Source organism: Emys orbicularis, chromosome 8, assembly GCF_028017835.1.
Source record: "Emys orbicularis isolate rEmyOrb1 chromosome 8, rEmyOrb1.hap1, whole genome shotgun sequence".
NCBI lineage: Eukaryota > Metazoa > Chordata > Testudines > Emydidae > Emys > Emys orbicularis.
Window position 1 is genome coordinate 88794409 of NC_088690.1, and position 26802 is coordinate 88821210.

Here is a 26802-nt window from a genome sequence, read left to right on the forward strand (position 1 = left end):
GCTGAACTGCCTCAGCTTTCCAGAGCTGGAAACTAACATAAGAACTAGATATTTAAATTTTTCAATGGCAGTTAGGTACCTAAATACCTTTAAAAATCTGGCCCATAGAGTTTAAGGCCAGAAGGGATCACCAGATCATCCAATCTGGCCTCCTCTATATCATAGGACACAAAACATCATCCAACCACTCCGACACCAAACCTAAAAACCAGATAGACCAAAGCATTGTGCTCTTAGAGAATCAGTCTCTTGTTTTGCAGGCTGCTACCATACTGCCTTCCTTTCTACTTAGCACAGGATAACTAGGATACTACCTCTAAAGCCTCACTGGAATAGTAGTGGGACTGCTTTAGCCATTCCAACTCTATTATCTAGTTGTGGATTTTTTCACTTTAAAATGTTGAGAGTAAGAGACTGAATCCACTTAACTGAGGTTTATTTACAGGTCATCCACTTGTACACTGAAAAAATAGAATGGGCCTGATTCTTCTTTCATTTACACCAGAATAATCAGGAGTAACTCCAGTCCTGAAGTCACTTGAGTCACACCAGTTGAAAACTTGTGTAAGTGAGATCAGAATCAGGCCCAATATGGTTAACAGTTATCTAAAAAGGAGCCTAGAGATTTGGGGAGTTAGTCTAGTGCAGATGACTTATTCTAGAACAATCTTACTTCCGTTTCCCCACTGGCTAAGAGAAACAGAATGAGATATGGACAATAAAAGGTAAATAACATTAAGTACCTGTTTTATTTTTTAGAAATTAAAATATTCATTCTCCTCCTTGACAAAAATATTTTCCTTTTTGACATTCATCATTTTTTCTTAAAGTGATTTAGACCTTAGGTACATTGGGAATCTACTTCAATTTAAGCAACTGATAGTCAGTCATCATGTGGCTGTATTAATACAAGCCTCAAGTGCAGAAAAGGAAAATTTCAATTTGTACCTATGGAATTTACCCTAGTTTCAGGCAAGTGTAAGCACCACCAATATAAACAGTAGCTTTTTCTTGAGGGGTTTCACCAAGGTAGTTACACCAATGCCTGGTTCTGATTGCTGAAATCATTACAAATTCTCAATGAAGGGGAGGAGGGATAGCTCAGTGGTTTGAGCATTAGCCTGCTAAACCCAGGGTTGTGAGTTCAATCATTGAGGGGGCACTTAGGGATCTGGGGCAAAATCAGTACTTGGTCCTGCTAGTGAAGGCAGGGGGCTGGACTCCATGACCTTCCAGTTCTATGAGATAGGTATATCTCCTTTACTTTAAGACCAGGGATTTCATGCAATTAAAAACAAAATGAAACAAGACCTTACTCATTTCCCTTCCCAGAAATAACAAAGGACCCGATCCAATAAAAGGAATCATTCCTTTGACTTTAATAGGCATTTTATCAGGTCTAAAGTCACCAGATTCAATTTCAATTCCTCTTCTGCTCTCTAGACCTTTACCTTGTAATGGATGTCTAATGCATTTCTGATCTCCTGTGTAACAGAGGCCATTAAACCTCACCCAGTAATTCCTGCATCAATCCCCTAATTTCTGTTTGAGCTATTGCATATCCATACACCCCATTTCTAACTGTATTATTGGGTAGAATGGATGGCATCTCTGTCAAATGCTATGCAAGCACAATAGAAATGTAGCAGGCCAAATGTTATATGGGGTTTAAATGCCGACCCATTGTATAGAAACTGATGCAGAAGAAGGGAGTCAGTAGAGGGCAAGAAAATATAGCCAAAAGGGACTTGTGGGAAGGCATTGGAGATCTGTCACTAACTGAATTAATTAACCTGCATCTATGCTGCAAAGTGAACAGGTTACCAGACCAAGAGAAAGTAGCATGTGGACTCTAGCCTATACCCCCAGACGGGCTAACTAACTTGGATTAAAAGGACCACCAAACTCAGGTCAGATGTTTTTGTGTGTGGACAGTAGCTGTACTAGGGGCAACACCTGAGTTGAGACCCAGTTAACTCTGCAGTGAAGATATGCTCTTAGATGTAGGAACGGCTCATTGTTGGGTGGGGAGGGAGGACGGAGGGAGAAAAAATCAGATTGGCTGTTTGCTATGCAAATTAAAATTGGTGCCCAGAAAAGTCTGCTTTTACTGAGGTTGCAAAGAGGACAAAGCTGCAAAGAGTTGAGAACCTCATGAAAATTTTAGCACATTATTTCCTATTGTGTTTTATCAGCTAGTCAAGCATGGAGAACTACTTCAGGAGGAGGGGGAAAATGTCAAGGAGAAGAAATGAAGTGAGACAAGCAACAAGAGCAGCCAAAAACAATGATAGGATTTTGTTAACAGATATGACTGATTGACTTGATTTGAAATCTATGAGGCACAATCAAGAAACTCATCAAAATCACTTCACAGAAAATATTCCTAACAACTACACTGGTGACACGGGTCAATGATCAGGAGATCAATGGTTGCATTAACATGTCCCCACTCTTCTCTGCAGCAAGAATTTTTTGTAGCTGCAACAATGGCATCAGTAGTATAAGATATGCCCAGGGTTAGATGATAGATGGGCTGCAAAATGTGCTTAACTGTCTTGCAGAATTTGGCTGGCCCTGCGGTAATGACACCGTAAAACTGAAATTAAAAGGAGTGGAAGAACCACAATATTGTGCCAAATGGAAAAAAAAATCACTCAAGATTTCCAAAGGGTGGGGAAGAGAGTGAGGAAAAATCACTACACTTTTCACTGTATTTTTTCTAAAATTTCTCAGTGTCCCAATGAGTCAGTGACACAGAAACAGTCATCAGGAATTAAAACTCAGGACTGGGACGTTATGATTGATGAGGTGTGAAATTAATTGTGTGCTGAAGGGACCACTGTTATAGGTGCTGTTTAATCAACTATTTTCATGTGTTATGTGAGATTGGAAGGCCAGACAGTAGAAGACACTGAGCTAAATACTGCTCTGAGTAATGCTGGGATTTCATTGATGGGATTACCCTGCTGCAGCTGAGAACACCATTTTGCCCATCATGTGGATAAATGCACAGTGGACCACTACTTGTGAGGATGTGCACACAGAAAAAGAGGCAGCCAGGCAACTATTTAGTCCTTCAGGATCCCCCAGCCTAAGTCAATGGAGTTCCCACTTTGCATCCACAGACAGACATGGATGTGGCTTTGGTAATGGAGTGTCTTCTTAGTGTGGGAACTCACTGACCGGGCTATTCCACATCGCTCACAGATTGCACTGGACCCTCACCCTTGGCAATGAGGGGCCCATTTGTAATTAGGAGTTCAGTGTGGAGCTTCAATAAGGTCAGCATATATGGGTCAACATTAGCACTGCTTTTTCACTGTTGCAGTACAAGCATCTCCAACACAGAATATGATGGATGGTGCTTGGTTTGTTCCCACGACTGAATCCATTTTCAGAGTGGCAGAGGCAGACAAACTCCTGTCAGATCTGCTGGATAATCTTTCTCCTGTGTGAGGAATTGCTCCTGCTTTTGGATCCTTGTCCTATCTGATGAGCTGCATCTGATTATGGTATTGTCCAATTAAGTACTCCTACTTAGTGATCCTACTCTGCCCAATCCCACTACTGTCTAATCAGCTCTTTAAACTATTTGATTACCTGCTCTTTTCTATTGATCAGTCAGCTGTTCCTTCTTATGATCCTGTTCCTTTCTGATATGCTGATCTTGCTCTAATCTGCTGTTTCCTTTCTCACTTTGTTTCTGTCCAACCCTGATTCATTCACAGATGCATAGATTCTAGGACTGGAAGGGACCTCGAGAGGTCATCGAGTCCAGTCCCCTGCCCTCATGGCAGGACCAAATACTGTCTAGACCATCCCTGATAGACATTTATCTAACCTACTCTTAAATATCTCCAGAGATGGAGATTCCACAACATCCCTAGGCAATTTATTCCAGTGTTTAACCACCCTGACAGTTAGGAACTTTTTCCTAATGTCCAACCTAAAGCTCCCTTGCTGCAGTTTAAGCCCATTGCTTCTTGTTCTATCCTTAGAGGCTAAGGTGAACAAGTTTTCTCCCTCCTCCTTATGACACCCTTTTAGATACCTGAAAACTGCTATCATGTCCCCTCTCAGTCTTCTCTTTCCCAAACTAAACAAACCCAATTCTTTCAGCCTTCCTTCATAGGTCATGTTCTCAAGACCTTTAATCATTCTTGTTGCTCTTCTCTGGACCCTCTCCAATTTCTCCACATCTTTGTTGAAATGCGGTGCCCAGAACTGGACACAATACTTCAGTTGAGGCCTAACCAGCGCAGAGTAGAGCGGAAGAATGACTTCTCCTGTCTTGCTCACAACACACCTGTTAATACATCCCAGAATCAAGTTTGCTTTTTTTGCAACAGCATCACACTGTTGACACATATTTAGCTTGTGGTCCACTATAACCCCTAGATCCCTTTCTGCCGTACTCCTTCCTAGACAGTCTCTTCCCATTCTGTATGTGTGAAACTGATTTTTTCTTCCGAAGTGGAGCACTTTGCATTTGTCTTTGTTAAACTTCATCCTGTTTACCTCAGACCATTTCTCCAATTTGTCCAGATCATTTTGAATTATGACCCTACCCCCCAAGGCAGTTGCAATCCCTCCCAGTTTGGTATCATCTGCAAACTTAATAAGCCTACTTTCTATGCCAATATCTAAGTCGTTAATGAAGATATTGAACAGAGCCGGTCCCAAAACAGACCCCTGCGGAACCCCACTCGTTATGCCTTTCCAGCAGGATTGGGAACCATTAACAACAATTCTCTGTGTATGGTTATCCAGCCAGTTATGCACCCACCTTATAGTAGCTCCATCTAAATTGTATTTGCCTAGTTTATTGATAAGAATATCATACGAGACCGTATCAAATGCCTTACTAAAGTCTAGGTATACCACATCCACAGCTTCTCCCTTATCCACAAGACTTTTTATCCTATCAAAGAAAGCTATCAGATTGGTTTTTGTCACGATTTGTTCTTTACAAATCCATGCTGGCTATTCCCTATCACCTTACCACCTTCCAAGTGTTTGCAGATGATTTCCTTAATTACTTGCTCCATTATCTTCCCTGGCACAGAAGTTAAACTAACTGGTCTGTAGTTTCCTGGGTTGTTTTTATTTCCCTTTTTATAGATGGGCACTATATTTGCCCTTTTCCAGTCTTTTGGAATCTCTTCCGTCTCCCATGATTTTCCAAAGATAATAGCTAAAGGCTCAGATACCTCCTCTATTCGCTCCTTGAGTATTCTAGGATGCATTTAATCAGGACCTGGTGACTTGCAGGCATCTAACTTTTCTAAGTGATTTTTAACTTGTTCTTTTTTTATTTTATCTGCTAAACCTACCCCCTTCCCATTAGCATTCACTATGTTAGGCATTCCTTCATTCTTCTCGGTGAAGAGCGAAACAAAGAAGTCATTAAGCATCTCTGCCATTTCCAAGTTTCCTGTTACTGTTTCTCCCTCTTCACTAAGCAGTGGGCCTACCCTGTCTTTGGTCTTCCTCTTGCTTCTATTGTATTGATAAATGTTTTAAATAAATGTATTGATGCTTTCAGATAACTTCCTGCTGCCCATACCTTCTTTGGAGGTTTTTAAGGCCCGGCTTGACAAAGCCCTGGCTGGGATGATTTAGTTGGGAATTGGTCCTGCTTTGAGCAGGGGGTTGGACTAGATGACCTCCTGAGGTCCCTTCCAACCCTGATATTCTATGATTCTATGATGTTTAGTAATGCTAGAACTGTCCCATCCTGCTATGGTCTGGTGAACTCTTTCTCACTGCCTGTCTGAACACACAGCTCTATGACCAATTGTTTCTGAGGTCCAGTTGTGTCACTATCCAATCACATGTTCCTGCCATATTCTTCCTGCCATGGTTTGATCCTATTGTGTCTGTCAGTGTATGATCTGTCGCAAAGAAGTTCTTGGTGTCCAGTTCTTGTTGTTGCCTAATTAGCTGTCCTTTTACATTTGGCTTTCTGGTGAAATGCCTAACTTTCAGATTCTCTAGAATATCTGAATATCTCTTGTACTATGCAATTTTTCTTGTACTTTCTTTCTGTGCTCTGATTGTGCTAATCTTATCCAAGTAGCTCTTCTTGCCTTTTGGATTTCTTATCAGCTGCTTTTTAGTGTCTCTTTTTGCTGTAACTGTCTGCGATTCAAACAAGCCTGAGATGCTGTTCCTGCTGCCTCATTCCTAGAACTATTGGTTTAATCATCCTTATTGTCTGAGTCTCCATCTGTCCAATCAGGTGTGGAATTTTCCTTTTACTATCTTTTCTGATATCTAATGCTGCTAGTGATTGCAGTCTTCTGTCTAATAATCCTGCTGAACTCTGTTCCTGTCCAATCATGTATAATCATCTTCTCTTGCTGCTTTTGGTGACTATTCCTCCACCCCGTGTAGTGAAACCTAGGCTAATTCCTGGAAGTGAGCAATTAGACTGCACACCACAATAATGCATGAGAGACGCTAGTTTTTGTTGACCAAGAACCATAGAGATAAATACATAAGCAGACAATGATATCTACAGATCACTGACAATTGCTAACAGCTTGGAAGGTGGTAAGCCACACTTTGCAGATAGCTAGTCAATACAAACATAAATAAATTAAAACAAAACACCCTCCCCCCCCCTTATTGCTACTGCATCCTCTCTCCCCTCACTTCCACACATTTGTTTGTTACATCCACCTCTAGCACCTTGTCACTCTCCAGGGTTGAGACTCTTTTCCTTATTACATATTTGTACAATGCCTACCACAGTGAGGCCCAGATTCTCCAATGTGGACTCCAGGTACTACTGTGGTATAAATAACTTCAGTGGTTGATTACGTCAATGGTTGATGGCATCTGACAACTCCTGATAATCTGCCCCAGTAGTTAAAACAAGCGTCTCTGAGGAATGGGTGAGCATCATTAGCCATGCTCTGCGAACTGTGAGGGTTGGGTCTTTCATGTAATCCAGGTTGAATTCCATTCCTCAACCTCGATTATCTTCCCCAGAACACAGCTCATTTAGCTGGTATCATAACTTGGCCCTATGCTGGATTTTGATATATGGTTCTACATTAGTATCTTTTTGCTACAATATGCCTAACTTTATTCCTTCCAACCAACATTGATCTGAGTCATCCGTAGTTTAATATTAACCATCAATGTTTATCATGGCGATTTCTCTCACTTATATGAAAATAATGCACTCTTCACTGCAGAAGGCTTTTAGTCAATCCATGTCCAATTACCAGGTGGTTGCCCAAAATGAGATTAATTTAAACTCTTCCATTCAAATACAATCCATTCTGGGATTTGCACATGCTTCCAGCTGATAGATCCATATACCTTCTTTGAAACTACGCTGTGTCCTCCCACATGTACAGCCATGCTATAGAAAGGTTTCATTTTACCATGAGGCCAGGTTTTCATTATCTGGTTTAAATTATTTTCAAAGCAGATTTCACAGTAATTCCACTCAGTATACTTTTTTCCCCTCTTTATTTTCACATTGATTTCTACCCTATTTACAAACCTTCTTTCTCTCTTTACATAACAGATTTTTAATGATTCTCTTTTTCTGTTTTCATTTGTACTAGTCAATCCCTGTTGTATTCCTCCCACTCCTTTTCCCTCTCTTCCCCATAATCTTTCTCTGGCTACCATCAAATCAATAAAAAGGGTAATAGCTTTCTTCATACAAAGAGGGTGTTTTTGTTCTAAGCCTTATGATTTGTCATATTCTGCACAAAGGAGAATAATAATAATAAAAGACTCACCACTTCAATAGAAAATTAGACACAGGCTTTTTACATGCTATTTTAAATAGACCTAACAAAAATATGTACAAATGTCATATTACTTATTATTTTAATGGACATACAAGCAATGAATGGTCCATTCACCACTCAACAGCATATGCACTGAGCATTTGGTATTAAAAAAAACAGTCTCTCAAGAGCACTTGTACAGGCATAAGCCTTGTAGATGTTTCTCAAATGAGTTTAATTTTGTTTACTCCATGGTGTCTGTGAAGGGCTAGAACTCACTCTGTGGTCTTTAAAAAAAATGCACATGGCACTTGGGTCAAATGAGAAAACAATTCAGTTTTGCTTTGTGTTCTACATTAATTGGGGGAGGAAAGGGTGAGTGACCCTGGCCGAAAAAAGCAGTGTAAAGGGAAACATGGCATTTTCCCTTCAAATAGTTTCCCCATGCCTAGTCTCCCTTTCCCCATGTAGGCAAATACAAGAGGCCAGGACTTTTTAAAATAAGGGTGGGAAATGGTCAGGATAGAGGTCTCTCTTGGGGAAGCTGTTATTCACCAACATTTGGGTGAACCTAAAAATATTTAATTCAGCTAGTTCCCAAAGGTTCAGGTCCTTACTAAAACCTTACAGGAACTTCTTGATTCTGTAAAATGGGAACAGACACAGGTTTTCTAATGAGATCAAGCAGTTTCCAGAATATGGAGCGATATTTTCATTCAAAGAAAGCCAGGCAGTTGAAAGTCACTTAAACATGGGTGGGGAGGACTTTTTCAAACATCACAAAAAGGTTTATATGGGGTAAAGGTGAGATTGTTTCTTAATTTTTCTGAACAGGTTAGTCCATGCCTAATTCCATCACTTTCCACAAAGATCCATTCTGTATATAATAGGGAATCTATAGCATCTAGACATGCATTTCTAAAGTGTCTTTCACTTTAGGAACTATCATACATAACTAGTTGATGATCTTTTCCTATAATAGATTCCATTTTGGTCCATGGGAAGTCTAGGATCAGGATCTGTATACTGCTTTTTGGACTCTAGATTAAAAGCATTATTATTTGTAAATATATAATTTATGTTATCAAAATTTGTATATAAAACTTCAGCTACATTACTTAGCTCACTATGGACTCAAAGGATACTTCACTGCACCAGAGAACATTCTTTTGTCTAAGATTATACTTTCATGATACCTATTACAGCAGCCTTAATTGTTGAATCCAATTACTCACATTTTCTGATCCATGTAATATTCACATTAGATCATTTATATTTTTCCCTTAATCAAACACTACTAGGGATGTGTGTGAATGTGAACAGCACAAATATTGTATTTGGAGCCCAAAATATCACTGATATGCACATAATTCTTAGATTCCAAAGCATTCATCAATAGCTAATCCCCGTCCTTCCCTTCTCCACATCTTCTCAACCTTGTCTTAGCCTTCTGGCTCCATCGTTCCCTGCCATTATTGCCTTTTAGGATTTGGCTCCAACTTATCTCCATCCACCTCCATATAAGTTATAATTAAGGGCTGTAACAATATAATTTATGGAAAGTTACAGTAGTGATGTGTGTATAAGGTATATGTTCCAATTTATGATCCACTTATCTTCAGTAGTATATGTTCCACTTAGAGTAAAACACAGTGAGCATTAACTTTCCTTTGAGCGCATTGTGGGTAAGATGACATAAGGCAATACAATTTACATCAGCTCAGGAGCTGGCCAAATAAGGCTTGAATTGTAGTATCCTCAAGAAAATGCAGGTTTCAATTCACAAATAGTTTTCCTGCATTTCTTTGGTTTATAAAGACTGGAAGATGAGCCACCTTCTGTAGATTCATTTGGACATATTTAATATATTTGGAATTCAAAAGGAAACTACTCTCAACTGACACTCCCCCTTTATGTCAACAGACCTCAGTACTTTCTCTTAACTCAAACCCTGTCTACACTGGGGAAACTGTTGAAAAATTTCTAACCATTCAGCTGAACCATTGTTGGTGACATTGGGAGCAGGATGCTGGCTGCCCACACCACATTCCACAGCAGGGCATATGTAATGAATGATAAATACTGGCATGGAACATTTCAAAGCTTTTTTCCCTCTCAAAATCACTAGGGTCATCCACTATGAAAACAGTAGTCAATAATAATCCATAATTCTCCCTGTTTTGCCTGTACTGGACTGGTCTATTCATTTCTTACTTGGTTATAGAAGAAAACATTTAGTGACACTAATGTAGTACAATAATAATAATATTTAGGACCTTTATCCTGCTTTATTAGCCTGATCCAAATCCCACAGATATCAACTGGAGTTTTTCTGTTGACTTCACTGGGCTTTGGATTAGTCCTCTATAGGGCAGATCCTTGCATCTGTAGATCTGGCTCTATATTTTAACAGACATTGTAAATAATTAATCTCAAAACACCTAGTGTTATTTTTACACCTACTTGTGAGATATTTCTGAAGCATGAATCCCAAACTGTAGAAGCCACACACCTGTATAAGCAAAAACATAGGTTATTTATATTAAATAGGTTATTCACAATAAAATAAAACCTATGAGCTAGATATTGATTTCATTTACTCCATGTAAATATGGAGTGACTCAGTTCAAGTCAATGGAGTTATCCGGGCCGGGGGGGTGGAGGGGGAAATAATTGAGATCACAATTGGACCTTACGCTTAGATAAACCCTTTGGGTATTCTTTTAAATTTGTAAGGTGGTTGCTTATAGGTTTAAGATATCTTTGTTAGCAAGACCTAAATCATTCCTTAATGTCCACAGAAGTCATAATGGAAAGTGATGTTGAGCATTTACTATTCTCATTCATGATCGGGACTACTTAGCAGGATAAGAAGGTGAAACCAAAATCTACATCTTCTCTTAGAAATTCTTCATGGTAGGATACTCATTATTAAAAAAAAAGCAAAAATCCTACATTTCTTTTTTTAAAAACCCAACTAATTCAAAGCTAAGATGTTAATTAATGCTTAGAATACAATTTTTAGTTGCTGGATTAATTACAGAAGGGTTTTCAAGTCCCCTGGGATATTTTTAAGTCTGGTGGGCAGTAATATGCCATCTGTTTTGTGAGCTGATGGTTTTTCTTACTGGAATCATTAAAATCTTGCAAACTACTTCATATGTTATCAAAATTCATAAACATGTCCTCTTAAAAAAAGTGTTTATGTTCTACCATTCACTTCTGCAACCAACTTTCTGCTCCCATCCCACACCTGCCATGGGAAAGCAGCTGGTCTGGGAAAAGCAAATCCAGATCACATAACGTTTTCAATGAGTGAAGTGAAAATTAAAGATCTTTATGTTAGAGAAATACTCCAGAAAATATATTCTTTAAAATAAAAGTCTTTAAATAACAGGTCTGTAAAGAAGTCTTTGATTTCCACCTGGTGCTGGAAATATAAATTGTTCAGAATTTGCTGTCTCAGTTTAACTCCCAGTTTCACCTGTAACCTCAGAGGCTGACTTGCATTCAGCACCATATATATAGGAAACTGTCTATATTAGGAACAGTGCTGAACACATACTTATCACGAATTGCCTTAGGAAAAAAATAACATGAGCTAATTGTAGATTACTCAGGCATCTCTTGTTCTGAAATAACTGTCTTTTCATTTCTTTAAAAAAAATGAACTGGAAGAGGTTATTTTCCATCTGCATTGCTGGCAGAAATCTGAGAGTTACAGATTTGCCGAGATCAGAACCACTTCCAGAAAATTTGCATGAAGTATTTTGTTTAGTGTTTTCAATCAATAGAACTATCAAAGATTTGCTGATGATCCTAAGTACGTCTAATTCAAACCATATGCTTGGTGAAGTTAATCTTTATGCAATTTTCACCATTTTGAATGTTCTTTTATTCTTCCCTTTCAATCTACATTTCTCGGTTTTTGGCTGTGTTAGACACTACAACTTACACCCTTTTAGAAGTATTGAAACAGGAATGGGCATGAAAGGTCAGATCAGGAGTCCATGAAGTCTGGGATCCTGTCTCAGACATTGGCCATACTTCAAAGGCAGGTGTAAAATCCTATGATGGGCAATTATACAATAATATGCCTATGGAGGAAGTTTCTTCCTGACCCCAGGTCATTTAATGTTGGCCTATGTCCTGAACCATACATTCTTTTCAAAACCTTGTAAGGATCCTATAGATACCCAGAGATATCAGCAGTGTTTTGTTTTACACATGATTAATCAGTATCAATTACTGTACCATTGTCTACCAATCAGAGATAAAGTAGATTTTGTATTCTTACAATAGGTGAAAAGACAAAAATACTCTGTGGAGGGGGGGGAGGGGGAATGGATTTGATCTCCCTTTTCTAATAATGGGTGTTTGTGATGAAAACTGCTTGGCTCTGCAAGTACTTAACAAATCTAGGAAACCTGATATTAGAGGGGAAGCATACAGGGCCGGCTCCAGGGTTTTTGCCGCCCCAAGCAGCCCCCCCCCCAAAAAGCCGCGATCGCAATCGCGATCTGCGGCGGCAATTCGGCGGGAGGTCCTTCGCTCCGAGCGGGAGTGAGGGACCCTCTGCCGAATTGCCACCGAATAGCTGGACGTGCCACCCCTCTCCAGACTGGCCGCCCCAAGCACCTGCTTGCCAAGCTGGTGCCTGGAGCTGGCCCTGGAAGCATAGGAAGCATTTTAAGGCGGAAGAACATGCAATGATTATTATAATAAATTACTTTGAACATTTAGCCCAGTTTGATGATTCAGTGTCCCATGATACATGAGATAATATTGTGGTCATCATAAGTCAAATCTGAACTGGTAAGTATAAGTAAAAAAGATAATATGCCTAGCTCTAATCATCCCTTTTTAAAACTGTCTTCATGAACACTCCACAGATTATAAATAAATGTGTATTTTAACATACAGTGCATATGTAATTGCTTGAACCTGAAAATAGGTCCCACAAATGGTAGAAAATTGATTAACAGGTAAGTACTCAGGATAGACTGTCTTGTAACTTTTAGTCTGTAAAGTGTTTTCAATCTCAGGTTATATGAAAGATATTCCCACTTTCCAGTATTTAGTGGCTGTGATGATTTGAGGAGTCTATGTACAACTCATGAATTCCAGTTGATGTTATGAAGTTGTTATAAAGTTTCTGAACAATGGAATGCCTCAGTGTAGATGTGGATTCAGTCATCTGCTGTCAGGGCTGTAGCATGGCCCTCCCAGACCAGGTACAATGGTGGGTAATAACCGCCTATTCAGACAAAAGCACCTTGGGACAATGGGCTGGCTGAAGCCTAGGGAAACCAGTTTGACCAAAAAAACAACAAGGAGTCCGGTGGCATCTTAAAGACTAACAGATTTATTTGGGCATAAGCTTTTGTGGGTAAAAAAACACTTCTTCAGATGCAAGACTCTCTGCAGGGGGCAGGGAAGTAGAAAGTGGAAAATTCCCAGGAGCAGAACAAAGGAACTGAAACTGGTATTAGTCAGACACAAACTCAGAGCAAGCTTTGGGCAGGAGAGAGCAGCATGCTTTCATAGCAGAGGGGCCCTGTTTGACTGCAAGACCAGCCAATGGGCAAACAAATGAGGTGACTTAGACCAGAGGGGAAGAGAGAGAGGAGCCATGTTTCTGAAGAGACTCTATGTGCAGGCAAGGGAAGCTGAGCTCCTTGCAGGGTCCTAGGCAAGAGCCTGGGTTCCAGCACGAGCCTGAACATCTGCACCACAATTTAACAGCCCCATAGCCCGAGCCCTGCAAACCTGAGTCAGCTGGCGTGGGTCAGCTGTGGATATCTACTTGCACTGTAGACATACCCTACCAGGTACTGCTGCACCAAGCCAAAGAATCATTGGACTGAAATGATATTGAGTTAGTTGGAAAGGAGGGCATTGTATGGGATTAAATAGAAAATCTATAGTGTAATCATCCTTTTAGCCAGCTTGTTTATTTTATTTCCTAATTATTTCTCTCTTCCAGTGAACTGCCTATGACAAAAACATGATGCTCTGAGATTTATGTTCCAACTGCACTATAAAGAGTGTTCTATGGCTAATGATAAAATGGTAAAAATATCAACAACCTGCTTTTACAATCTCAGAGTAATCTCTGTGTTAGAGGCTATTACTGGCTATTTCTGTCATTCAGTTTTATAAAGCTCTAGTTATGAAAAGAGCTATGTGAACAATTCCTATCCTATACCTGAAAAACATAATCAAATCAATCAAACTCATTTTTAGTGAATATTGTGTGATCAGCTCTAGTTGCCAGTTCAGTCCAATTATTTTAATCCAGGCCAGGCTAATGAACTCAATAGACATTGACCGCTGACTGCTCTAACTGATAGAAATAATGGGGCACATTCTGAGTCCTTTCCTTATTTTAACTCAAGTCCTTACTTGACAAACTTCCATTAAAGTCAATGGGACTCAGCCTGAGTAAGGAATAAATAAAAGCAGAGGGTTCCACTCTCCCCTGTATGGAAACATAAAGGGAGAAATAGGAAAGGATCAATGCACATTTCAACTCAAGAAGTTCTCTACTCATTCTTCCATCAATGGGCTGTGACTTGCCCTGTGGATTTCACAAGATCCACACAAAGAATAGGACCCGTTTTTCTTAATTTTTTTTCATATAAAAATGTTTTGTCAAATATAAAAAATATATTGTGAAAAAATCTCTTTTTTAAATAAAAGAAATGAACTTTCAGGATGAAATTTTTTTTTTTGTATTTTTTTCCCCTTAAAATTGTGGGGAAAATTCCATCTTTGCTCAGTTTTTTGTTTTTGTTTTTACTTTATCCACTAGAAAAATGGGTGAAAGGAAGAAAAGTATCACTTTCACATTTAAAACTAACATGGGCAAAATATGGCTTGAACTTTTATGTGTTCATATTGCAAGTATACCACTTAAAAGTAAAAGCAATATTTTACTCTTAACTATGAAGTGCTGAGTTACTTTCAAAGAGAAAATAGCACTTTTACTTTTTAAAGTATTTTTTCTCACTTGTTTCTCTTTAAGTGAGAGGAAGTAATAGAAAGTAACACAGACATTTTTTTCCCAATAGGAAAAAATTGAAAAAGTGGTTTTTTTTTCACATACTTTGTATCTTTTTACTCTCCCTCCCCTACCTTTTTTCAGTGGAAAATAGGAGTGGGAAATTAAATGGTAAAAGATTTTTCCTGTTTTTTCAAATTTCAGAATAGAAATATTGAAATGAAATAAAAGAGATTTTTTGTCAGAAAATAAATATTTTCACAGCATATTTTTGAATTAAAATAAAATCTAAGTCTTTTTCAATATTTTGTGAAAAAGGGGGAAAAAAGACCAATTTCAACCATCTCTACACCATACTGATCTCAAAGAAGACAGAGACCATCTTTGTCTCTGCTCAACCACTCTGTTTCCCCAGCTCTCTAGAGCCAGCATCAGAGTTCCTTTTGAAATTATGTTTTCAGAGACCCTCCCTCCTACTGTGCCTGTCCCTACAAAGAATGGTTTCAGAACATGGGAAGGAAAGTATCTTCAGGTAGTTTTAATTACTCCTGCTCTATCACATGGGTTTAGAAATTTTAGACTGTGGAAGACCTCTGTAGAATCCCCTCTCCTTTCCAACTCCATGTGTCTCTTGTTGGGGACAATCTTCCATGGTGTTAGCTGAAAGGGAGGATCATGCTGCAGAAGCAGAATTCCCCTCTTCCAAGTGTGCAGAATCTTCCCTACACACAGACATGGAGCAGAACATAGGGCCCTGATTTAAGCCTTGTCTGCATATAAAAATGGTACCATGTTATTTCAGTGGAGCCAAGACTTCACCCTTGGTCTTTAAAAAAGTGCGTTAAGAGGTACAACATATATCATGCAAGGTGACAGTTGCTACAGTAACTGCTAATTTATTACGGAGTATCTAATAGCATAAAAGCTACTGCACTTAACTTTGATTTAAGAACTTTTCTGGTAGCTTTTTTAGTTTACTTATGAATGAAGGTTTTGTGACAAGGTACAGAAGATGCTGTTTTTCAGTCAAACTGTGACTGAGATTCCTTCTTGGTTAAGGTTGCATAACACTAGAGTAGCCGAATAATTCAAAATAAATAACTGATTAAGCAAACTTTGTCTTTCTTTTTATCCTGTCCATGAACCACCCTCCCACTGTTCACAACTGTTCAGTGAAAATTTTGCATTAACACAATATCAGACAATGGATTGCTGTATTCACTACTTGTGACATGCTATTCAAACTAAATATCTAAATACTAATAAACTAAACCAAAGCCTATTGTTCTTTGATTGGATGATCTAACCTTTATAAATGGCTTCTGCCTAAAACGAACTTTGCTTTGGGACCAGTTATGTCAACTTTACTCATAGTGAGTAGTGCCATGCTCTGGGAGTACTGTTCTTCATATCACTGGGACTACTCACAGAGTAAGGTACTGCACAGCGTAGCAGAATCTGGCTCTTTGTTACCAAAGGCTGGATTGTAATATTACAATGTACTTTGAATAAAGGGAAGTGCACAGCTGCATTGCATCAGAAGCAAGACAGAAACAGGATTGTGACCTTGAGAATCAATGGGTCTAATAAGCTACTTACGGTTAAGCACATGCGTACTTGCAAGATTGGAGTCTTAGGCTAGGTCCACACTACCCGCCTGATTCGGCGGGTAGAGATCGAACTTCTGGGATCGATTTATCGAGTCTCATCTGGACGCGATAAATCGATCCCAGAAGCGCTCCCCCGTCGACTGCGGAACTCCTGCTCGCCGAGAGGAGGAAGCGCTGTCGACGGGGGAGCTTGCCTGCGCCGCGTGGACTCGCAGTAAGTAAACTTAGTTCGATCTAGGAAACGTTGACTTCAGCTACGCTATTCTCGTAGCTGAAGTTGCGTTTCCTAGATCGATCCCCCGCCCCAGTGTGGACCAAGCCTTAGTGGCCATTTAAACCTTAGTGATAAAATATATTGAGTGAATTTCCAAGGCAAGGATTTTATCTGAGTTGAGGCTGCTGCAAATATTTCTGCATAATATAAAGGGTTTTGGGGGGGTTGTGTGTGGGTCTGAAAAGGGCCTTGAGGCAATATCATTTGCAAATGTATCATGAGTCACAACTCTTCAAGGACTGACTAACAATTATGTGGAACAATGATTATATCTTACCTCTGAGCTACAGAATTCATTTTTGAAAACTTTAACTGAATAGACCTGTCATAGTTTTGACAAAGTGATCAGGGAGTTACTTCATATCCCCTTCTCCAGACTCCAGCTGTGTGACCTGAAAAAGGCCCTGAAATGTAAGCTTCTTCCCTCATCGTGGGGAGAGGGCATGTAAGACTGGCTATGAGAAAAACAAGTACATTAGGACAATTTGCATTAACATTCTAAGAAAAGAAATAATTGTCTATGAATAACCAGAAATGATTTATCATTTGCCAAAAAGCTGCAAAACGTGAGGTTATTTTATTCTTCCTGTCAAGTTTATTAATTTTTAAAAAACTGAGCACTTCCACCTACCACTACATTCATCATACAATCTGCATGTATTTAGTAGGCAGCTGATCCTGGGATTTGTTTGTGAGCTGACAATAACTTGATTCACTATCCAAATTAACATCAATGAATCCCACCAGATGCAGTAACTCAGGCAATTAGAAGTTAAAATGGCCACTAACTCTTAATAAAGTAAATGCTAAAGCCAGATTTTCTGCTAGGGCCATTAGAAAAACAATTTGTAACTATAAGAGCAATTCTGAGCATAATTCTTGTTTTCAATCCAATAAATTTAGCATAGAAATAGTGTAGAGCATTAGAAACAGACTGAGATCCCAACTCAGGAAACCATCCCCATTCAAGACAGAGCTAATGCACATGCTTAAGTTTAAGTAAGTAATCCCATTGAACACGCTGGGGCTTACACCTGCTTTGAAAATGGTTCTTCATTGGTTTTGGAGTTCTTCCCCTGTAGTTTCTTCCTTCATCACCTGTATGTCTTTTCATTTCAGTATGGCCTCATGGAATTTAGGACTTACGTGGGAAGACTATGACAGACATAGAGGCAGCAATGGTAGTGACCCAAACAGCCAGTATTGCCTACCTGGCTGCAGGGCCGGCTCCAGGCAACAGCTTGGCAAGCAGGTGCTTGGGGCAGCCACTCTGGAGAGGGGCGGCAGGTCCAGCTATTCGGCGGCAATTCGGCGGACGGTCCCTCACTCCCGCTCGGAGCGAAGGACATCCCACCGAAGTGCCACCGCAGATCGCTATCGCGGCTTTTTTTTGTTTTGTTTTTTGGCTGCTTGGGATGGCCAAAACCCTGGAGCCGGCCCTGCCTGGCTGTGAGCTTCACTATCTTTCCTCTTAATGTTCATTCTGCTACCCACTGCCATTTCTTTCTCCATTGCTACAAAGGAAGGCGAATTAGTTAAGGAAGTGGGCTGGACCAAGGACTCAAGGATCTGAATGTGGAGGAGGTTTGGAATTAGTTTCTCCAACTTTGACTTAAAGTATCTGAAGCCTGCATCCCAAGCAAGGGGGGGGGGGGCGGGAATCATAGGGAAGGGATGCAGATCAACTTGGATGAGCAAGCATCTCAAACAGGTGATTAACAGAAAGCAGAAAGCCTATAAAGAATGGAAGATGGGATGGATTAGAAAGGAAAGCTTGGATGTCAGAAAGTGTAGGGACAAAGTGAGAACTGCCAAAAGCCAAGCAGTTTTGGACCTTGCAAAGGGAATTAAAACCAATAGTAAAAGGTGTTATCATCATATAAATAAAAAGAAAACAAGAAAAGAAATGGGACCATTAACCACTGAGGATGGAGTGGAGATTAAAGATAATCTAGGCATGGTGCAACACCTAAACAAATACTTTGCCTCAGTTTTTAATAAGGCTAATGAAAATCTTATAGGTAGTGGCAAGGTGGCTAATGGGAATGAGGATATGGAGGTAGAAATTACCACATCCAAGGTGGAAGTCAAACTCAAACAGCTTAATGGGGCTAAATCGGGTGGCCCAGATAATCTCCATCCAAGAATATTAAAGGAACTGGCACATGAAATTGCAAGCCCAATAGCAAGGATTTTTAATGAATCTGTAAACTCCAGGATCATACCCTATGATAGGAGAATTGCTAATATAGTTCCTGTTTTTAAGAAAGGGGAAAAAAGTGATCTGGGAAACTATAGGCCTGTTAGTCTGACCTCAATTGTATGCAAGGTCTTAGAACAAATCTTGAGAGTAAAAGTAGTTAATGACACAGAAGTGTATGGTAATTGGGATAAAATACAACATGGATTTACAAAAGGTAGATCATGCCAGACCAACCTGATATCCTTCTTTGAGAAGATAACTGATTTTTTAGACAAAGGAAATGCAGTAGATCTAATCTTCCTGGATTTCAATAAGGCATTTGATACAGTTCCACATGGGAAATTATTGTTAAATTGTAGAAGATGAGAATTAATATGAGAATTGAAAAGTGGATAAGAACTGGTTAAAAGGGAGACTACAATGGATCATACTGAAAGGTGAACTGTCAGGCTGGAGTGCGGTTACTAGTGGAGTTCCTCAGGGATCGGTCTTGGAACCAATCTTATTTAACACTTTTATTACTGACATTGGCACAAAAAGTGGGAGTGTGCTAATAAAATTTGCAGATGATAAGTTGGGAGGTATTGTCAATATGGAGGAGGACCAGAATGTCATAGGAGATGACCTGGACAACCTTGTAAACTGGAGAAATAGAAATGGGATTACATTTATTAGTGCAAAGTAAAAGGTCATGCATTCAGGGACTAACAAAAATAATTTTTTTGCAATAAGCTGTGGACATATCAATTGGAAGTGACAGAGGAGGTGAAAGACCTGGGTGTTTTGGTTGATCACAAGATGTCTATGAGCTGACAATGTAATGCAGCCATGAAAAAGGCTAATGCAGTCCTAGGATGCATCAGGAGAGGTATCCAGTAGAGACAGGGAAGTGTTAGTACCATTATACAAGGCACTGGTGAGATCTCATCTGGAATACTGTGTGCAATTTTGGTCTCCCATCTTTAAGAAAGATGAACTCATACTGGAACAGGTTCAGAGAAGGGCTACTAGGACGATCTGAGGAATGGAAAACTTACCTTATGAGAGGAGACTCAAAGAGCTTGGCTTGTTTAGCCTAACCAAAAGAAGGCTATGGGGAGATATGATTGCTTTATATAAATACATCAGAGGGATAAATACCAGGGAGGGAGAGGAGTTATTTAAATTACACAAGAACAATTGGATATAAACTGGCCATCAAAAAGTTTAGGCTTGAAATTAGACGAAGGTTTCTAACCATCTGAGGAGTGAAGTTCTGGAACAGCCTTCCAAGAGGCGCAGTGGGGGCAGAAAACCTAACTGGCTTCAAGACTAAGCTTGATAAGTTTATGGAGGGGATGGTATGATGAGACTGCCTAGAATGGCATGTAGTCGAGCTGCAATTGCTAGCAGCAAATATCTCTAATGACTCGTGATGGGAAACTAGATGGGGAGGGCTCTTAATTACTACAGAGAATTCTTTCCCAGGTGTCTGGCTGGTGGGTCTTGCCCGATGCTTAGGGTCTAATTGATTGCTATATTTGGGGTCGGGAAGGAATTTTCCCCCAGGTCAGATTGTCAGAGACCCTGGGGGGGTTTCGCCTTCCTCTATAGCATGGTGCATGGGTCATTTGCAGGTTTAAACTAGTTTAAATGGTGGATTTTCTGTAATTTAAAGTCTTTAAATCATGATTTGAGGACTTCAGTAACTCAGCCAGAGGTTAGGGGACTATTACAGGAGTGGGTGGATGACATTCTGTGGCCTGCAATGTGCAGGTCAGACTAGATAGTAATGATGATCCCTTCTGACCTTAAAGTCTATGAGTCTATAACTGGGACTCAGCAGCCCTGGGTTCTATTCCCAGCTCTCCCACTGGCCTGCTGTGTGACTTTGGGTAAGTCACCTCCCCCATCTGTGCCTCAGTTTCCCCATCTGTAAAATAGGGATATGATATTGACCTACATTGTAAAGTGCTTTGAAATCTAGGAAAGAAAAATGCTATCTCAGAGCTAGGTATTACTATTTTATTATTTGTGTGAACAAAGAAGTGGATATGAAAAAGGAGTGCAAATTACTTGTGTTTTCCCAAAGATTTTCCATGTCACTCCTAATTCTATTCAGCCTAAAACCTTCCTTGTTAATCCCTCTTTATGCAAAGAGCTATCTTTAGCATAAATGTCACAGTTACATTTATTATTATTAGTTAGTATTTTTAAGCTTATTTTTCTGATGGCCATTATTGGAATCCTAAAGCGTTTTCTTCAAAGAATTTTTAATATTAATGAGCGTCTCTTGATCATTTATTCTCCCATTTAAGCACAATCTGCATTCTCAAAATATCCTCTTTAATAATGGCTAGTTTTTGCTAACTGTCTCACAGAAGTATAAGAACCAGAAGACAGTTTATAAGTACTGCCAGTATTTAGTATAACATTCTGGATCATTATGTTCCATTGTGGGTACTTGGTAAATCTTCAAGCCTCTAGGTATCCACTGAGCAGCAGTATTCCATGAAGATCATGCCATAAAGCTGCTGGTTAATTTCTTTATTTCTCCAAATTCTTGCTCCAAAAACCTTCATTTCTATGCATTTTAAAGACACTCCTATTCATGTATTTTTTCTGAAAATAAAATGCATTTCTAATGTTAAATTACCCTGAATGAAGGCTTTAATGAAGTTAGTGCTAATAGAACGAGGAGTACTTGTGGCACCTTATTGTCTAATAAATTTATTTGAGTATAAGCTTTTGTGGGCTAAAACCCACTTCATCAGATGCATGCAGTGGAAAATACAGTAGGAAGATATATATACACAGAGGACATGAAAAAAATGGGTGGTGCCATACCAACTATAAAGAGAGTAATCAGTTAAGGTGGGCTATTATCAGCAGGAGAAAAATAAACTTTTGTGGTGATAATCAGGATGGCCCATTTCCAACAGTTGACAAGAAGGTGTGAGTAACAGTAGGGGAAAAATTAGCATAAGGAAATAGGTTTTACTTTGTGTAATGACCCATCCACTCCCAGTCTTTATTCAAGCATAATTTAATGGTGTCAAGTTTGCAAATTGATTTCAATTCTGCAGTTTCTCATTGGAGTCTGTTTTTGACGTTTTTTTGTTGGAGTATTGCGACTTTGAGGTCTGTAATCAAGTGACCAGGGAGGTTGAAGTATCTCCAACTGGTTTTTGAATGTTATAATTCTTGACGTCTGATTTGTGCTAATAGTGATTGATCTTTCCAGATGGGTGTTTAATATCTAGAGCTATGCAGAGGATGGAAGTTCTGCTTCAAAAAAAATTTCAAGATTTGGTTTAATTCAGAATTGGAATTAAATCTAAAAAATTTCAAATTTTCCTCAAAGGAAGATTTTGAAAATATGTCATTTTGGCTTGTTCAAAATGTTTTGTTTCAATGTTGACTTTATTTTGTATTATAGTATTGCATATAATGAACAATAAAATAAAATTAGAAGCAAAAAATCATTATAAAACATTAAATCAAAATGCTTCATTATGAAAACATTAAAACAGGCTGTTTTGACATTGTTGGAACTTTTTCATATATATATTCCACAATGAAATTCCAGCAAAATTTATCTGATTTAGCTAAGTATTTTAATTTCAACAGGACTGCATAGTTTAACAAAATATGGTTCGGTTGAAGTTCTCTAACCAGTTCTAGTAATATCCCCTTTTAAATTGTATTCCATAAAAAGCAGTAATAGTTATTTTAGAATAAAACATTGAATTTCTAGTCAATTTACAGTTTGAAGAGTGATGTTTATGACTCTGATTCAGCAAAAGCATTCAAGCATGCATATAAGTTTAAGTACAGACTTAACTCCATCGCTATTCATCAATGACCTGAGACATGCAATGATCATCAACGGCACTTAAGCACACGCTTAAAGGTAAGTATGTGCTTAAGTTCTTTGTTGAATTGGATCCCAGGAAAAGTCATATTTACTCATGAAAATGATTTTTTTTCTCCCAAGTTCAAATTCAAAGATACATATAATATTGTGACGGGTTGGATCACAGAAACCCCCTTGGGAGCCGCCACCCAATGTGCAAAGACTACCCCTGCTTCTGTTTTCCCTGCCAGCTCAGGACTCCAGCACCCCGTCTCGCTGAGCCAGACACTCCAGTCTGCTCTAACAAAGACTCAGGGTCTGAATCACTTGTCCCAAAGCTGCAAGTTTACCTGAAAACCAGCTCACAGGAGTGTGCTTGTCTTTAGCACTCAGATGCCCAACTCCCAATGGGGTCTAAACCCAGATAAATCCGTTTTACCCTGCATAAAGTTTATGCAGGGCAAACTCATAAATTGTTCGCCCTCTATAACACTGATAGAGAGATATGCACAGTTGTTTGCTCCCCCAGGTATTAATACATACTCTGAGTAAATTACTAAATAAAAAGTGATTTTATTAAATACAGACAGTAGGATTTAAGTGGTTCCAAGTAGTAACAGACAGAACAAAGTAAGTCACAAGCAAAATAAAATAAAATGCGCAAATCTATGCCTAATCAAACTAAATACAGATAATCTCACCCTCAGAGATGCTTCAGTAAGTTTTTCTCAGACTGGACACCTTCCAGGCCTGGGCACAATTCTTTCCCCTGGTACAGCTTTTGTTCCAGCTTAGGTGTTATCTAGGGGATTCTCCATGATGGCTCCTCTTTCTCTCTCAGTTCTCTTCCACCCCTTTATATATCTTTTGCATAAGGCGGGAACCCTTTGTCCCTCTGGGTTTCCACCCCCTCCCCTCACTGGAAAAGCACCAGGTTAAAGATGGATTCCAGTTCAGGTGACATGATCACATGTCACTGCAAGACTTCATTACTCACTTGCCAGCACACACATATACAGGGAGACTCACAGGTAAACAGCCATCTGCAGGCAATGGGAGTCATCAAGATTCCAAACCATCATTAATGGCCCACACTTTACATAATTACAATAGGCCCTCAGAGTTACATTTTATATTTCTAGTTTTAGATACAAGAGTGGTACATTTCTACAAATAGGATGATCACACTCAGTAGCTTATGAGCTTTGTAATGATACCTTACAAGAGACCTTTTGCACAAAGCATATCCCATTTGCATTATAGTCACTTATTATCAAATTTTTTTATAAAACTATCCCAGTTACATTATATTCACTTATTATCATGTTTTTATAAAACCATGTAGACTGCACAACGTCACAAATATGTATTATAGTTTTGCACAATTATATGTGGATGGGCTTTCAATTATGTTCTGATCAATGGGCCTACATTGGTGTAAATGAAAGCCAAATTTATCCTGGTGTTGAAAATTATAAGGGAAAATCAAGTTGGATCTGGGAGCTTTGTAATGTAAATAATATATATTCCTGTATGAATTACATCCAATAAATAATGGAAAATATATTTGCTGATTAATTCTTCAATTTTTTTTTAATTGGAGAGAGAGAGAGAGAAAAGGAGCTCTATAATCTGAGTGAATAATGGACACAAATATTTACCCAATAATGTATTTGAAAAATATTGCAAAATTAATTGATTAAATCATCCAATGGTATTATTTGACTAGCTCTAGTATACATGACTAATTACCCAATTCCTGTTATATCTTATATTTCTAAGAAAAGTGGATAAAAAATCTTCATAAAATCTTCTGATTTTTACTTAACATAGATATGCAATATATATATTAATCCTGTTTCATAAAGTCATGCTGGTTCGTTGATTGATAGTAAGTATGGAAAAATTAGTGAGGCATCTGGCTGAATTCAAGATGACAAATAAACAAAAATTCAAGTAAAGTATACTGGCTGCTTCTTAGTGTCATGCCACATATGCTAATTACTTTGATTTACTGCGTTGTAGAGACTGTGGGAATACAGACAAGATACTGGTCTATCCATAGGTGGGGGTGTCCTCTGATCAATTAGTATTTTGATAGCTAATTCTTTATTAAACAAAGTATGTCTCTGGGTATTTGCCTCTGGTAGATAATAGATTCCTTCTGGCAATGTTGTGCCAGGGCATAAGGTTAATGGGAGGACAGGTTTTACACAGGTAATTTCAGGTAGGCACAGATAGAATGGCTATTTTAACACCACTACATCATTCTCCGCTACATAGCATGGCATGTTGTCGTTTAAGCATCTCTCCTGAAATATTAATCTGCTCTAATGTTCCTCCTGAGACCAGTCTGCTCCATGGTAAACTCAGAGAATAACCTCAGGGTTCTATTTGTAAACGGCCTATTTTTTCCCTTATTTTACACATTTTTCATGATGACCTGGTGACCTTTATACACTTGGTATTTGTCTTCATAAATGATGGAAATATATTACTATATACTTACAGTATGTAGGAACTAGGTTTAGCCAGCTGCAGAGTAGAGCATATGTGAAACACAGAAGGATTCCACCTTTTAGGACCATACCATGCATGTTGAAAATTTCAAAGAAAAATCAAATCTGTGTTCTGCCCTGGCACTTCAGTAGCATACGGAAAGCAGATACAGACGCTCCACGACTTACGCAAGCATTCCGTTCCTGAATGCCTTGCATAACTCAAATTTTGCGTGAGTCAGAAATGTATACCCGACCATTAGGCAAAAAAACCCCAACAACAACAACAACAAAACTATTTCTAGCTTACGGAACTTTTTCCGTAAGTGCAGATTTGCGTAAGTCAGGTTTGCGTAACCCGGGGGGCGTCTGTATAATCTTTCCACCTTCCTCTACCAGGTGCAGTAGAGACTGAGTTAAACATGTACAAGTGTCAGCTATTATGAGGTACCTAAGAATGCAATATTGTCATTATTTCACAAAGGGATCATCACTTTGTCAACCCTAGCAGATGCAATTGCAGAATAGGACTTGTTATTTGCATAAGAGATGGATGCAAGTTATAAAACAAATCTAGATTCTGAACCCCCTCCTACCACTCCTAGTTCAAGGATGTTAGCATCTTGGCACTTGGTTTAAGCCCATTTTTAATTTACATATGGAAATTGGGTAGCTGGACACCCAACTACACAGTTTGGTCACACAAATGCAGTTTGCACACCCATGTCTGAGACCTTGCTCATGGAAAAGCTTAGGTGACAAAATTACAGGGCTAGGTATGCCTCTGCCCCATTTCTGATATCTGAGTTCACCCACCTCAAGTTTTGGACCTTCCATTGTTAGCTGTCTTGGGGTGAAATCTCATAATTCCTCCACTCTTAGACTGGGAACGCTGCATGTGTGCCAAATGCATGTACACTACCCTGTGTGTAGCAACTGCTTGTCATCCTGCAGGTCCAGCTAGGATTTGGCACCTGAGTTTCTTCCATTTAGGAACCTGTGACTAGTGAAATTGACCAACAACCTTCATAAAACAATGTATTTTTATGTAGTAGTTGGAACAAAGCATTAGAGAGGAAGGAATATTAAAACAAACAGCCTGTATGTAATGTCAACAGACCCTGGTCGCCGGCAGGCAAGATTGAACTGGGGACCTCTGGAGTTTAGTGCATGAGCCTCTATCGCATGAGCCAAAAGCCAGCTGGCTGTTAGCTAAGGCTGTAGAACAGATTCATTTAACTCTCTCTCTAAGTGGTCTTGGTGCCACTAGATGGAACCAAACCAAAGACCACCTCAAAGTTCCTGTTTGAATGAAAGCATGAACCATTTTCCTTCCTTTATTTCAAACCCAGAAAGTGTGTGGGTTACATATACACACAGTCTAATCTAATCTTACACTTCACTACAAACTAAATTAGAGAGGCTTTTCTCTTAATTTACAGGAACAGAACAGAACCAACTTCCTTTCCCCTGGCAAGCTCAGACCCGCCTGCGTGCCTATGTGACTCACAATCTGGTTCTTTCAGTCTGAAACCACCCTGTTCAAATTAGTGTTGGTGTTCTGGGTTAGAGCAATTAAGGCTTCTGGATCTAGAATTGTCCCTTAATGCCCCTTAAGTGTA